Source organism: Ailuropoda melanoleuca, chromosome 11 (assembly GCF_002007445.2).
Source record: "Ailuropoda melanoleuca isolate Jingjing chromosome 11, ASM200744v2, whole genome shotgun sequence".
In the NCBI taxonomy this organism is placed as follows: domain Eukaryota; kingdom Metazoa; phylum Chordata; class Mammalia; order Carnivora; family Ursidae; genus Ailuropoda; species Ailuropoda melanoleuca.
The window spans coordinates 66,673,305-66,687,557 of record NC_048228.1 but is presented as its reverse complement, the minus strand read 5'-3'; the positions used below and the strand labels follow the sequence as shown (position 1 = coordinate 66,687,557).

At 42.2% G+C, this 14,253-nt stretch overlaps 1 long non-coding RNA gene across 2 annotated transcripts; it reads left to right on the top strand.

The window, feature by feature from the left end:
• The first annotated feature begins 694 nt into the window (after positions 1–694).
• Positions 695–14,105, top strand: LOC117804443. Of its 2 annotated transcripts, XR_004628899.1 has the most exons (5): positions 695–830; positions 2,330–2,404; positions 4,054–4,219; positions 8,622–8,688; positions 13,973–14,105. It is a non-coding gene; the product is annotated as an uncharacterized LOC117804443 (long non-coding RNA). The 2 variants fall into 2 exon arrangements; XR_004628898.1 differs by lacking the exon at positions 4,054–4,219.
• Positions 14,106–14,253: the final 148 nt, after the last annotated feature.

The window sequence follows — 14,253 nt, the reverse complement described above, 5'->3', positions numbered from 1 at the left end:
CTCAGCAGGGAGCCTGCTTCTCCCTCTCCCTCTTTCCCTCCCCCTACTTGTGCTCTCTCTCTCTCTCTCAAATAAATAAAACCTTTAAAACAAACAGAAAAGCCCCCCCAAACCCCAAATGATTATTTTTGGGGCTCACTAGGATAGTGCAGGATGAGCACTTCCTCTCAAAATTTGTAACTTAGTCCTATCTATAAAAACTGTTTTTCTTGGGGCACCTGGTTGGCTCAGTGGGAAGAGCATGTGACTCTTGATCTCAGGGTTGTGAGTTCAAGCCCCATGTGTGGTGTAGAGATGACTTTAAAAAAAAAATGAAATCTTTAAAAAATACTAAAAATAAATAAAAACCTTTTTTCTCAATAAGGTAACATTCGTGATACCATTCCCTCCACAGGCCTTTTTTTTTTTTTTTTTTTTTTTTTTTTTTTTTTTTTTTTTTTTTACCTACCACACTACTGTCACAGGGTGGGGTGGGGGGAGGAGAACAAGGTGCTCTCCCCTGCTTTCCCCTGCACTCAGCAGCACGGGGTAACAGTGCAGGACCCTGGTGGCCGAGTTCAGGGACATAACACTATGATGAACTGACTGAATCATAAGGGCTCAAGAGAAACTCCCCGTGGTTGGCCAGAATGTTTTAAGATCACAAGCATGGAGGACTTTGCAGGGAGCTGGGATCCTGCATAGCGGGGGGAGGGGAGGGCAAGAACATCCGGTGACCTCACTGTGAGAACAGCTCTGTATACCAGCCCAGTACAGAGGGCCCGTGGCTGACCCGGAGGAAGCAGGGAAGAGACTCCTGCCACCTTGGGCTGCGACCGGGAATCTGACAGGTCAGCCCTTTCCAGTGTGTTCTGCCTCAAGAGGGATAGCCAGCTTAGTGCTTGTGGAGGCTTCACCACTCGATCCTAGGCAGCTCTATCCCTCAGGTGGTTCTGGCTCTCTGAGATACGTTCCAGGCCCCGCCTGGGGCCAGTTTCAAAGGTCATGCCTGGTGTGTCTCAAACGAGGTGGGCTCTAGAGCAGGTGAATGAGCTAAGACCCGGAAGGTACTCTAGGTCAGAGGCAGAATCCTGGCAGTTTGGGGGCTTATGCCACAGGTACGTACTAAGTCCAACAGGTCCCTTGGACCAAGGCCTTCCAGGCAGCTCCAGCATATCAAGCTATCTAAGAGCTACAGGCAGGGAAAGGGGTGCAGGTAGAGCTGGACGGAGCTTCGATGTTGTTAAACACCTAGCTGCGTATCTCTGGGCAAGTCCTGAGATCTCTTAGCAGAACCTGAGCTTTGTTTGGTTTGGTTTCATTTTGTCTTGTCTTTAAGAAAGTCCAAGTACAGATGATGTTATTGTCTTTTTCCCTGCTGACCTGCCTTACTGATCTGCTACTTGGTAGAAACCAACGTACCACTTCAGACACTCAAGTTCATGGGGAATGTCCTGCCACCCTGACCGTTCTCCCTCAGTGTCGGTGTGAGGCCCCTGCTCAGGAGAGGCACAGAGTGAAGGCTGGCCTCCCCAGAGCCTTGGTTTGGTGCTGAAGTGGGGGGAACGTCACAGTAGAAGGCGGGGTGGAGGGTCAGGGGCTCACTGCCAGGGTTTGATGTTCTGTGATAAGATAGAGAGGTGGGAGGGTTTACTGCAAAGAACTGGGTTTTACTTGCTGGGAGCCTGTTCAGCAATTCATGGGCTGAACCCAAGTGCTTTCTTTAAANTTTTAAAAAAAAAAAAAAAAAAAAGTATGGTTGTTTGTTTTGGGCTCCAGCTTCCTGCAGTATCAGTTTCTGTCAGACCAGTTTGTTAAAAAAGCACTTTGAGTAAATACCAGAGGCCAGGCTGAAACTAAAATAGGGAGACTTAAAAAAATGTTGTTTTTTTTTTTATAACTCGAATTTAATTCCCTCTCAGGGTTAAACAAAGTTCTCTTCAGAATAAAGACTATGCATTGGCTGAGAGGGAGTTTCGGAGCTGGGGGAGAAGCTTGGAGTTAGAGACCGGCCCTTGAGGCATTGGAGGCATTAGATTGCAGCTAGGAGCTTTAAACCACCAAGAAAGAAAACAGAGGAGTTGACCTTTTGTTGTATACTAGCTATGTTCCTGAAAAGTTACATGAAAAATTTCCAAACGGATTCCCATTCACAATGCAATAGGCAAGGTTACTGAAGGAGCTTTCCCAGAAAGTTTTATAAAATGCAGTCCCTGCAGGGCTCAGACTAAGGTGAGGCAAGTAAGAAAATGCCCAAACCCTCAGCAATCAAGATGAATAATAATATGGTATTTTACCAAATCAATTAATGCAAAAAAATCCATGATGAACCAATTATCGTTTTTTACAGAAAGGAAGGATCTGTCCCTGCCTCGATCTTCTCTGAGGTTTCAAGTTCCTACACCTGCAACTGCATCAAGAGGAGGTAAGGCCCCTTCTCTGGGTGAGAGATGGAGAGAAGTTTGTAGGTAACAGCCCCACGATGCCCTCATCCCTCACCACTTTGCTCAAAATCACCCCATCCCTTTGTCTGCATAGAAGCACCTTAATGACTGCTCATGCATTCAGTGACTGTCTAGAAGTTTTTATTACACGTTCTTAATATCTCTGTCAGTGTCGTCTGGATTAATTTGAAAGCCTCTCTGAGATGGACTTTCAAATGACGTTGATGCTCCCTCACAAACAGACACACGGGCTGGATGGCTGTGCTGATGACCAGCGGCAGCCAAGTAGCCACCAGAAATAGAGTAAAATTGCTTTCATCAAACCTACATGTGGGACGCTGTGTGATGAGCCGTGTGGGGACCCAGGGAGCACAGCAGCAGGAAAGCAAATGGGAGGTTAAATCCACTTTGGCCCTATGTGTGAGCCTGGATTAACATTCTCAAGGAGTACACTGACAAGTTTACTGTCTTCTTTGTGTCCTCTTCCCCGGTGGTAGGAAGTCCCATCTCCCTGGTGCTCCCCTGGAGCAACCAGAAATGATGAATGAAAGAGTGGTGTGTTGCATATTTTCCACTCAATCCCATCAGATGTGCTTTCGATCGCACTCTGTGCTTCGGTGCAGTGATCTTTATGAACCGTATCAACAAGGATCTCTGGTGCCACGACTTTGAGCTGGGTTAGGAAAATGGGAGGCTAAAGGTCAGAAGTGGGAGAAGAGAGAGGTTGAGGTGTTTAGTCGCCTGGCTCCCTTCCTGCTGGGCTTCGGATTGGCGGTGTTCCTCTGCTCGAGGCCCAAGCTAGTCAGTCAGTTAGCTGCTCTGCCTGACCTTTGTCACCACCCCCTTCCACAGTCTCTTTTTTTTTTTTTTTAAGATTTTATTTATTTATTTTGACAGAGAGAGACAGCCAGCGAGAGAGGGAACACAAGCAGGGGGAGTGGGAGAGGAAGAAGCAGGCTCCCAGCAGAGGAGCCTGATGTGGGGCTTGATCCCAGGACTCTGAGCTGAAGGCAGACGCTTAACGACTGAGTCACCCAGGCGCCCCTTCCACAATCTCTTTAGACCTCAAGGTGAAGTTCTAGGCCTGGGGGTGGGAGAGGGGAGGAGTGGTCCTCAACATCGCTTGTTGGTTTCCCTTAACCCTACCCACACCTTTGTAAATAGCCTTTTATTAAACCCTCCTCCACTGTTCTTGTCTGGTATGGCGTCCGTCTGTCACAGGACCCTGACTGAGGGAAGTCATAGGCGCCTATCACCCAGCAAAGGTGGTGTGCAGTCCAGGCCTCAGGACCCTTGTCGCTGGCAGTTGCCTTTCCGTTTGGAAAATAAAGCAGTCCTGCCTGGTGTTCCCTGGCCTTGGGCCCCGCACAGAGTCAAGCGTACCTGTGAATGAGCGTTCCCATTAGCACCTCTGCCTCTTTTGGACTTAAAATATCTGTTAAAGAATGAGACGTTTGACTTCTTTCCCTAAGATATCCAATCACATGGCACGGAGAGAGGAAAGCCCCTTGTCAGCAGACATAAATGCGGCTTGAGCAATTTTGTTACCACTAAGCTTTCTGCCATGTTTTAAAACACTGAGAAGAGCAGAGATTTCAGGCCCCAGACAAGGTGCTCTGTTCTTCTGCAGTTGAGGAGATGACAGGAGATGACAAAGGACCAGAGGTACTGTCGGCCTCCACCTACCTCTTTAACTTGGCATCTCATACCTAGTGTCTCTTGGAACGGGCTCAACACTCTCCGGCACGACCTCCCCGGCTGGCTGAGGAATCTGTACAACCGACTTCTTATACTGGGTGCGTTAAAAAAAAAAAAAGTTGAGTGATAAGTTTGACATGGCACAGGGACGGTGGGTACCGGCCAGCACTGGAAAGTGGTGGAGTCAAGGCCGCAGGTCCAAGCCCAGTGTGCCGGCTCGGGGCGGCAGTGCGGCTTCCTCAGCGGGAGCTCGACCTGCCTAAGGGCAGGTCTTCCAGAGCAGGGGGCAAGGAGAGTCCGATCTCCTCTGAGAAAGAGCGCCACTCTTCTTAGGCAGTTTTCTCCTGTGCTTGCTTCCTTTTTCACCAGCATTCTACAAGCAACAATGTCAACAGACTTGTTTTCTACTTTTTTCCTAGACTAGCAGGGAAAGTAATAATGAATATAAATAAAAAGGGATCATTTGGTAAAATTAACCTACGTGATAGAGTCAGTATAGTGAAGACCCGCAGCTGGTAAAGAGCATGTGTGTGTGTAAATTCAAGCCACACTAGATTTTTGCCCTTTACTATAAGTAGATTATACCTCAATTTCTTTTTTTTTTTTAAAGGGTCATCTGAGATTAAGCTACCTGATGCTGATACTCTATATAAACCAGTCTTTCCTTCTACTCCTAGATCTGCCGGGGATCTATCTCCCTTCCATACTGCTGATCATTGCCTAAAACTCCAATATGTAATCCACTTGATATAATTTTAAAAACATAGTTATGGCTTCATAGGAAATCACGAAAAAAATTGTATAGGGAAGTCCTGTGCACCCTTCCCTGTTCCTCCCCCAATGTTGGCATCTTGCATAACTATAAGATAATATCAAAACCATGAAATTTATATTGGTACAAGCCATAAAGCTCATTTAGATGTTATCAGTTATACATGCATTCTTGTGTGTGTGTGTTTCTATGCAATTTTATTACATGTATAGATTCCTGTAACCACCATCACAATCAAGATACAGAACTGTTCCACCATGACACTTGATAGGATTTTAATAGGAGAAAAAGTAGGATGCATAGTCCTCTCCCACCTCCCTCAAAGGAGAATGGTCCCTCAGCTTGTTTCCTGTTCTGTCACATGCTGAGACAAGTGATGACTGGGAAAATCAGAGACATCTTGTTTCCCCCAATGACTGTCATTGATCCAGGAGCAGATGTGCAACCTAACTGGGTATTTGGCCCAATTAAATGGAGCAGAGGATGAAGAGTCCATGTTTGGGAGAGACCTTTTCTCTCCCTTTCTCCCTGTGTCTCCCGCACACCCTCTGTACGGTAAGCCAGGCGAGCCTCAATGAGGAAGACCTGCAGTGTAGTTCTGATGCTCCTGCAGGGAACTAACCACCCTGAGAAAAATCAGCATTAGGATGAAGCTGAGGACAGCAGAGGAGAGGAGCGGAAAGAGCCTAAGTTCTTGAGGACATCATTGAGAAACGGATCCACACAATTATTGGAGCCCATCCAAACTCTAGACTTAACCGCCAGTGACACAGTAAGATCTCCTATTGTTTAAGTCAGGATGTTCCGTATCTTATAGTCAAAAGCAAGATAGGGGCACCTGGCTGGCTCAGATGGAAGAACATGCAACTCTTGATCTTGGAGTCATGAGTTTGAGCCTCATGTTGGATGTAGAGATTACATAAACAAACAAACAAAGAAACAGTTTTTAAAAACAAAAGCAAATTAATGCAAGAGTATTACAAAACAACCCACAGCTAACATTATATTTAATGTGAAAAATGGAATGCTATCAGGAATAAGACAAGGATGTCTGCTCTCACTACCTCTACTCAACATCATCCTGGAGGTTCTAGCCAAGAAAAAGAAATAAAATCATCTTGACCGAAAAGAAAGAAGTAGAACTATCTCTATTCAAAGTTGACATGATCTTGTATGTAGAAAATTCTAAGAAATACACATGCACAAAAGGACTATTTGAACTAACAAACAAGTTCAACAAGGTTACGGGAATCAAGATCAGTATACAAGAATCAATTGTATTTCTATACACCAGCATGAACAATCCAAAAATGAAGTTAAGAAAACAATTCCATTTACAATAACACTAAATAGGATAAAATATCTAGGAATAAATTTAACAGAAGAGGTGCAAGACCTGTATACTGAAAACTACAAAACATTGTTGAAAGAAATTAAAGATTTAAATAAATGGAAAGACATCTATGCTTATGGATCAGGACACTTAATATTGTTAAGATGACAATATTCCCCAAATTGATCTACAGATTCCACACATTCCTCATCAGAATCCTGGCTCCCTTCTTGCAGAAATTGGTAAGCTGATCCTAAAAATGCATATGGAAATTCAAGAGACTCAAAGTAGCCAAAACAACCTTGAAAAAGAAGAACAAAGTTAGAAGACTCGCTGATTTAAAAACTTACTACACTTTCTAGGTATGTCTCCTGAGTCAAGGGAAACAAACACAAAAACTATGGGGACTTCATCAAAATAAAAAATTTCTGCACAGCAAAGGAAACAATCAACAAAACTAAAAGGCAACCTATGAAACGGGAGAAGATATTTGCAAATGACATGTCTGATAAAGGGTTATAAAGAATTTATAAAACTCAATACCCAAAAAATGAATAATCCAGTTAAAAAATGGGCAGAAGGCACAAAATAGACATAGGACATAAGATGGCCAATAGACACATAAGAAGATGCTCAACGTAACTGACAATCAGGGAAATACAAATTGAAACCACAATGAGCTGTCACCTCACACCTGTCAGAATGGCTAAAATCAACAACTTGAGAAACAACAGATGCTGGCGAGGATGTGGAGAAAGGGGAACCTCTTGCACTGTTGGTGGGAATGCAAACTGGTGCCCCCACTCTGGAAAACAGTATGGAGTTTCCTCAGAAAGTTAAAAATAGAACTACCCTAAGAGCCAGCAACTGCACTACTGCAGTTTACCCAAAGAATACAAAAATACTAAATCAAAGAAATACATGCACCCCGATGTTTATAGCAACATTATCTATAACAGCCAAATTATGGAACCAGCCCAAGTGTCCACTGACTGAAGAATAGATAAGGAAGATGTGGTGTGTACACACACACACACACACACACACACACACACACACACACAGAGGAATATTACTCAGCCATTAAAAGGAATGAAATCTTGTCATTTGCAACAATGTGGATGGATTTACAGAGTATAATGCTAAGTGAAATAAGCCAGTCAGAGGAAGACAAATGCCATATGATTTCACTCATATGTGGAATTTAAGAAACAAAACAAATGAGCAAAGGGGAAAAAAGAAAGAGAGGCAAACCAAGAAAAAGACTCTTCACTCTAGAGAACAAACTGATGATACCAGAGGGGAGGTGGGTGGGGGATGGCTGAAATAGGAAATGGGGATTACGGAGCACACTTGTTGTGAGGAACACCGAGTGTTGTGTAGAAGTGTTGAGTCACTATATGGTACACCTGAAACTAATATTATACTGTATGTTAACTAACTGGAATTTTAATTAAAAACTTTTAAAAAACCTACAAAGCTTCAGTAATCTGGACAGTGCAATACTAACATAAAGATTGATATATAGATTGATGAAATTGAATTGAGATTCCAGCAAAAAACCTTTACATTTATGGTCTATTGATTTTCAACAAGGGTGCTGAGACAATTCAGTGGTAATAAAATACAACAGATCAGGCTGGGACAAATGGATATCCACATGCTAAAGAATTAAGTTGAACCCCAACATCATACCATATACAAATATTAATTCAAAATTGGTCAAAGACCTGAATGTAAGAGCTAAAATTATAAAACTTTTAGAAGAAAACTGGTGTGTATCTTCATGACCTTGGATTTGGCAATGATTTCTTATATATACACCAAAACACAAATGACAAAAGAGAAAAGTAAATACATGGGACTTCATCAAAATTAAAAAGTTTTGCCTCCTATTGAGCCAGTTCCAGCCCTGCGAGCTTTGCCATAGCTGACATGGAGCACGCCTTCATTGCCATCAAGCCAGTCTGCATGCAGACTCCTGGAGTTCACCTCTTCACTCAGTGCATTAAAACTTCCTATCTGAGGGGGAAAATACAAACAAAATCTTCCTATCTGGAAATGTACCACCTGGGTCCTCTACTGGAATGAAGGACTTAGTCTCCCAGCTGCTGGAAATATGGTAAGAAGGCAGCGTTCCACTGTCAGCTCTCTCTGAGGACTGCCTTTGATGATAAAAACTGCCTTGACCAAAGTCAACTTCTTGAAAGGATAGCTCACATTCAATGACCATCAACACACGGGTGTAAAGGCCCAACCCCTCACTCCAACTTGGCGCAACTCTGCAGAACCATTTCGGATCCAGATCTCCCTGTTTGAAACCTTTTGCTGGGTCTACATCACAACTCAACTTCTCCCTTTGTTCAATCCTGCTTCCTTTCCTTCCCTTTCCCAGGTGTTGGGACAATTGCAAAACATTAAGAGCATTGAGGAGTGGGTAGCTGAGGCCTCTAGATCCCAAGGTAAGTGGCACCAAAGCTGTCCTTATTGGATTTTTCTCTTTCAATATTCCACCAGTGTGAACTGCATACACACTGGGTCCTTTACCAGGGAGTACGTAAATTAAACAAATAACATTGACACCCACACTAGAAAGGCAACATTTCTCTTTCAACAACTCTTTCCATCTAGATCCTTATTATCAGGGAAGGGAACACTTTCTTCATTCTTTGGAAGAGAATTCTTTCCTCCTCTGTGAAGGGGAATAAATAAACTCTTCAAACAGTTGTAGATTCGATGAGTTTTATATGTGAAGACACTTAGAGCAGGGTCCAGCATGTGGTAAGTAGGGTGCTTATCAAAGTAAGAAATCAGAGTATTTCTGAATAGCAGCTTCTTTGTTATCCCAAAAGGAATCCCAGACTTAATGGTAAAGTTCTGCCCCTTCTCTCTGTGGGAGGAGAGTTGCCTGTTCTTTCATCGTCCTTTGAGACACTTACCTGCGTGTGTGGGAGAGGCTCTCTCCCATAAATGTGTCAGAACACTCTCTGTGCTCAGTGATAATGCGTATTGCCTTCCTCTGTGATGGGGCCTATTGCAACACCGTCACAGAGGTATGTGCCTTGTGATTCCTGAAAGGGGTGGATCAGAGCACACGGTGTTTCTTAGGCTTATTTGTCCATGAAATCCACCCTCCCCCTTTGTTGTCGAGTCATACCTGGGAACTATTTCTTATCTGATGACCACAGTTTTGGAAACCCTGATCTCTTCAAGGTGACTATTTTAATTTAGGAGAATATTTCCCCCAAATAACAGCAGGCTAAAGTTACACAGAGCCAGTGTGTGGCCATGACACTAATAGTCATGACTTCTCTTTATTGAGCACCTACTAGGTGCCAAGTATTGTCCTGAGAGCTTATGAGCATCACTTCCCTTAACTCTCTTAACAGTCCTTACAGAGATGGCCACTTTGTTTTATTTTTTTAAAAAAGATTTTATTTATTTGCCAGAGAGAGAGAGCACACATGGGGTGGGAGGGGCAGTGAGCCAGGCAGAGGGAGAAGCAGGCTCCCTGCTGAGCAAGGAGTCCAATGCGGAATCGACCCCAGGACCCTGGGATCATGACGTGAGCCGAAGGCAGACACCTAACTGACTGAGCCACCCAGGCATCCCAAGATGGTCATTTTAAAGTTAAGGAAATTGAAGAACAGGAAGGTTAAATAGCTTGCCAAGGTCACACAACAAGTAGTGGATTCAAATCTAAGTCTGACTTGAAAGCCCATGAGTTTCTCTTTCTGGTTTGAACATGGTGGTATAAAGGTAGCATTTCTCTTTTTATTGAAATCAGCCAACAGCAACAAAAAGATGGGAAAACAAAGACACAAATTATTTTTCCTACAAAGTAGGAGATAGCTAAAGCCCCAGGTCTCCCCTTCTTTGGAAGGATTGCCCACAGCAGTAAAGATTAAGGAAGGGGACATGTAGGAGCAAGCAGAGGAAAACCTACAGCAAGGGGACAGGGTGGCCGTGTATCTCAGAAAGAGCTGGGTGCAACCCTTGAAATTGATCGGCAAAACCTGACTCCCCTTATTCGCAATATTGGGGCAAGTGTGCATTCACTGGTACCATGAATTTCCCTGGACCCTGGTTGGTATTAAAAGACAAAGATGAGTCTTCCAAGGAACCGGAGACTAGCCATGTTTGCAAGAAACTGTCCCTGGTGTAGCGCAAAAGAGCCTTTGGGTTGTAAAAACTTCACTGCTGCTTACCTTTATTGCTTAGGGAGAAGCAAAACTCAACAGACTCACTTAAAACCTCAAATCAGGGGCGCCTGGGTGGCGCAGTCAGTTAAACTTCTGACTCTTGGTTTTGGCTTAGGTCGTGATCTCAGGGTCGTAAGATTGGGGCTCAGCACTCAGCGAGGAGTCTGCTTGACTCTCCATCCCTCTCCCTCTGCCCCTCCCCCTAAAATAAATAAATAAATCCTCTTTCTTTTTTAATTTAAATTCAGTTAATTAACATAGTATATTATTAGTTTCAGAGTAGAGTTTAGTGATTAATCAGTCTTATATAACACCCAGTGATCATTACATCACGTGCCCTCCTTAATGCCCATCACCCAGTTACCCCATCCGCCCACTACCCTCCCCTCCAGCAACCCTCAGTTTTTTTCCTATGATTAAGAGTCTCTTATGGTTTGTTTCTCTCTGATTTCATCTTGTTTTATATTTCCCTCTCTTCCCCTAGTATCCTCTGTTTTGTTTCTTAAATTTCACAGATCAGTGAGATCCTATGATAGTTATCTTTCTCTGACTGATTTATTTCACTTACAGGCTGTGATGTTTAACAAAGATTTTCTGGAAGCTGGTAGTTAACATGAAGGAATTATAACATAGGCCTAGAATCTTCACAGACCTTGAACCTTCCACACAAGTCCTTTATGGAGCACAGCTTTGCTTAAACCCCAGCCTGCAGTAACGTAGTGAGGCCACTAAACTTTACTTCTTTCCTGACCTCATGAGTGAGTCTTTGGTCACATCTTCTTTGCCAAGAATTCAGACCCAAGTAGAGGAAAGAATTGTTCCCACTAACACCTGTATAAAGCCCCGTTCTAGCAGCCTTGTCTTAAGTTCCAGGACCTAACTTTTCCCAGAATGATTTCCAGCAGAAATGTCCCATTCCCAACCAACAGGGCTAAACTTGCCCCAACTGGATAAGGTAATTCAGTCTTCTTTAGGGTCACAGTCTAGTACCGGGTCAGGCATAACAAACCCAATCCAGTTTGTTTTTTATAATCTCCTTTCATTCAAGAGAGAACACTCCAGCTATTTTCAAAGTCTTGTGTCTTGATCTCCTATCTATTGACACAGCAATACACACGCATCCCTTTACCAAAAATTAAAAATAATATACTGTCTATCCCTTACACATCATCATTCAGGGCAGTTTAGCTCCTTGGAGACACACCTATCAAATCCATCCATTCGAGAAGATGTGGTAGCTAGTCTCTGAAGATAGCCCCCAAAGAACCATACCTCCTGGTATTAAATACCTGTGTAGTCCTCTCTGACATGAAATCTGAGCTAGCCCTGTGACTCACGAATCTAATAGAAGGTGCCAGAAGTGACATTGTGCCAGATCTAGGCCTAGGCTGAAAGAAGACCTACCAGCTTCTGCTTGAACCTTTGGGAGCTGTGAGCCACCATGTAAGAAGTCAGGCCGCACTACTGAAGAGACCACATAGAAGGAGAGGTCATGTAGATAGAGGTCCCAGCCTTCCAGTCAATTCTGCCACGTCTCCAGACATATGAATAATGCCATCTTGAAGTTTCCAGCCAGGTCACTATCTGACTGTAGCTGCTTAGAGGTCCCAAACCACTATGTTTTAAAGTACATTGTTACATAACTATATATAATGGAAATACAGCCTGTTGTCCTACATGAAATTCACAGGAAAAAAAAAGAATAGTTTACCCCAAAGGAGAACTTTCTACCCCTCATCTTTTATCTCCTTAAAGACATAAAATGTATTTGTTTTCCTTTTGATATTTCAGATATGTCAGGGTCAGCTTATAGTTAAGGCTCAAGCCCAAAGTACCATCATTCTCTTATCCCCTAGAAATCTCGGTATAGCTCACAGCCTTCACAGGACAATTTAGGTCTGAAATTCGGGTACAGGGAGATCTCTCTCCTCCTTCCATACGTAGTTCCAAGAGTCAGGGCTCTTCTGTACCACAGTAAATGAATTAAATTAAACAAACCCACTTATGAAAGAGCATGAATTACATTAAAGGTTTTTTACAAGCATAAAAAAAAGAAAGAAAAACACACATATATGAAATTTGAAAATATTAAGCTAGAGATGTAGGCATGAAATGAGGTGTTAATATAGTAGAACAATGTATTGTACAGCTAGATGCAAATTAAAATTTTGTTCTAATCTGACCTTACAAACATGACATTTAGTATAAGGCAAGTGCATCTTGACCACTGCCTAAGGGAATCATTACTGAGGCAATGGTTATATCGTGTGCTGTCTTACCTTAAATATGTTCTTGCAACATAGAACAAGAGGATAGTATTTTATCACCACTTACCCAAATAACCAATTCCCAATTCCCCAAAAACAATAGCCAGGGTACACCATAGGTTGCTGACAAATTGTCTTCTGCCAGTTAGCCAGTTCGTCATCCTTCAGTTGACTATCTTGGTTTCATAATGGCCTTCCACAATTCACAAGGTTTTAGGAAGACAATTTATATGTATTCATTCAATCATCTATTTGTTCAACAAATATTCAGTGAATACTCACTGTAGGATAAATACTCTTCAAAACACTGAAAACAGGGTAAAAACTCAATTCTAGTTGCCTTGTAACTGCCACAATTATAGAACATTTTGTATGTTTACAAAGTATATTCAAACACATTATGTCCTCTGCTATATTAATCTGGTCAGCAAACACTTAAACCTCTCAGAGAAGATGAGGCTAAGTCCACCCACTCATCTCTAGGTTGGTAGGATTTGTTTTCATAACTTCAACACCATTTAATAAAGGCTATTGTGGCCCTGTATTATTCCAAACATAAACAATGACAATGACATCTCTGCAGAGAAAGACCTAGTAGCAATTTCTTATCGACGAGTGGTCATAAATGGAGGCGATGATGCCATTGCAAAATCACCATTTATAAATAATACAGTGCACTGAAAAACCAAACGCACCTCTGACTAACAGAAGTGATGCAAGCTGACACAGACAAATAGATGGACAGTGTGCTTTGATAATAAATGTTGTATAAATACCTACTTACATCATCCTAAACTTGGGTGGAAAATTAGGGGGAAGAAGCTGTACTCACATGTGTCTCTCTCTGGTTCTTGAATACTTTTCAGAATTTTCCTCAAAAGGTGGTCAGTTTTATACGACAGGCCTTCGGACAATGTCCAGATTTCTTTAGATGGACCTGCTAAATTATTGAATAAGCTCAGGCATATGATATTACTAAATATTTTATCAGTACCAAGAAAAGCATTTTGAACACATGGCAATGTTTTCTAAAAATAGGTGAGTTCTAGAAGCTTCAGGGCTAAAAAAAACTATTCAAAGAGTAATGTGGAGTTCTCATATTTAAAATGTGGGCATAAGATTCTTATTTGCTAAAATTTGATTATTTCTTTCAATATGTGAAAAATAGTTCAAACACATTTGATATGGGTGGCCAAATGATAGTGGTTATTTGAAACTTGTTTCTCAGAGGATATAACTAGAGGTCAAGAAATTTAAGATCTTGTTTTATTTTTCAGACCAGAATGAAGTTTACAAATGTTGAAAGCTATTCATTTTACAGATGATGGAAAAATGATGAGAAAGAAAATGAGAATGCCCTGTTTCCCTATGACTTCAAAGAATCCTACAGACATAACTTCATTCATCTACAAAAACAACCCTGCTAATTGTATTATATATAATTATATTATTATATATAATAAGATAATCTCATAGTTGCCTGTTTTAAAGAAAGAGAATTTAAGCCTTGGGAGAAGAACTGTGCAAAAGTGGAAAAACCAGAAAGAACCCCCCCACC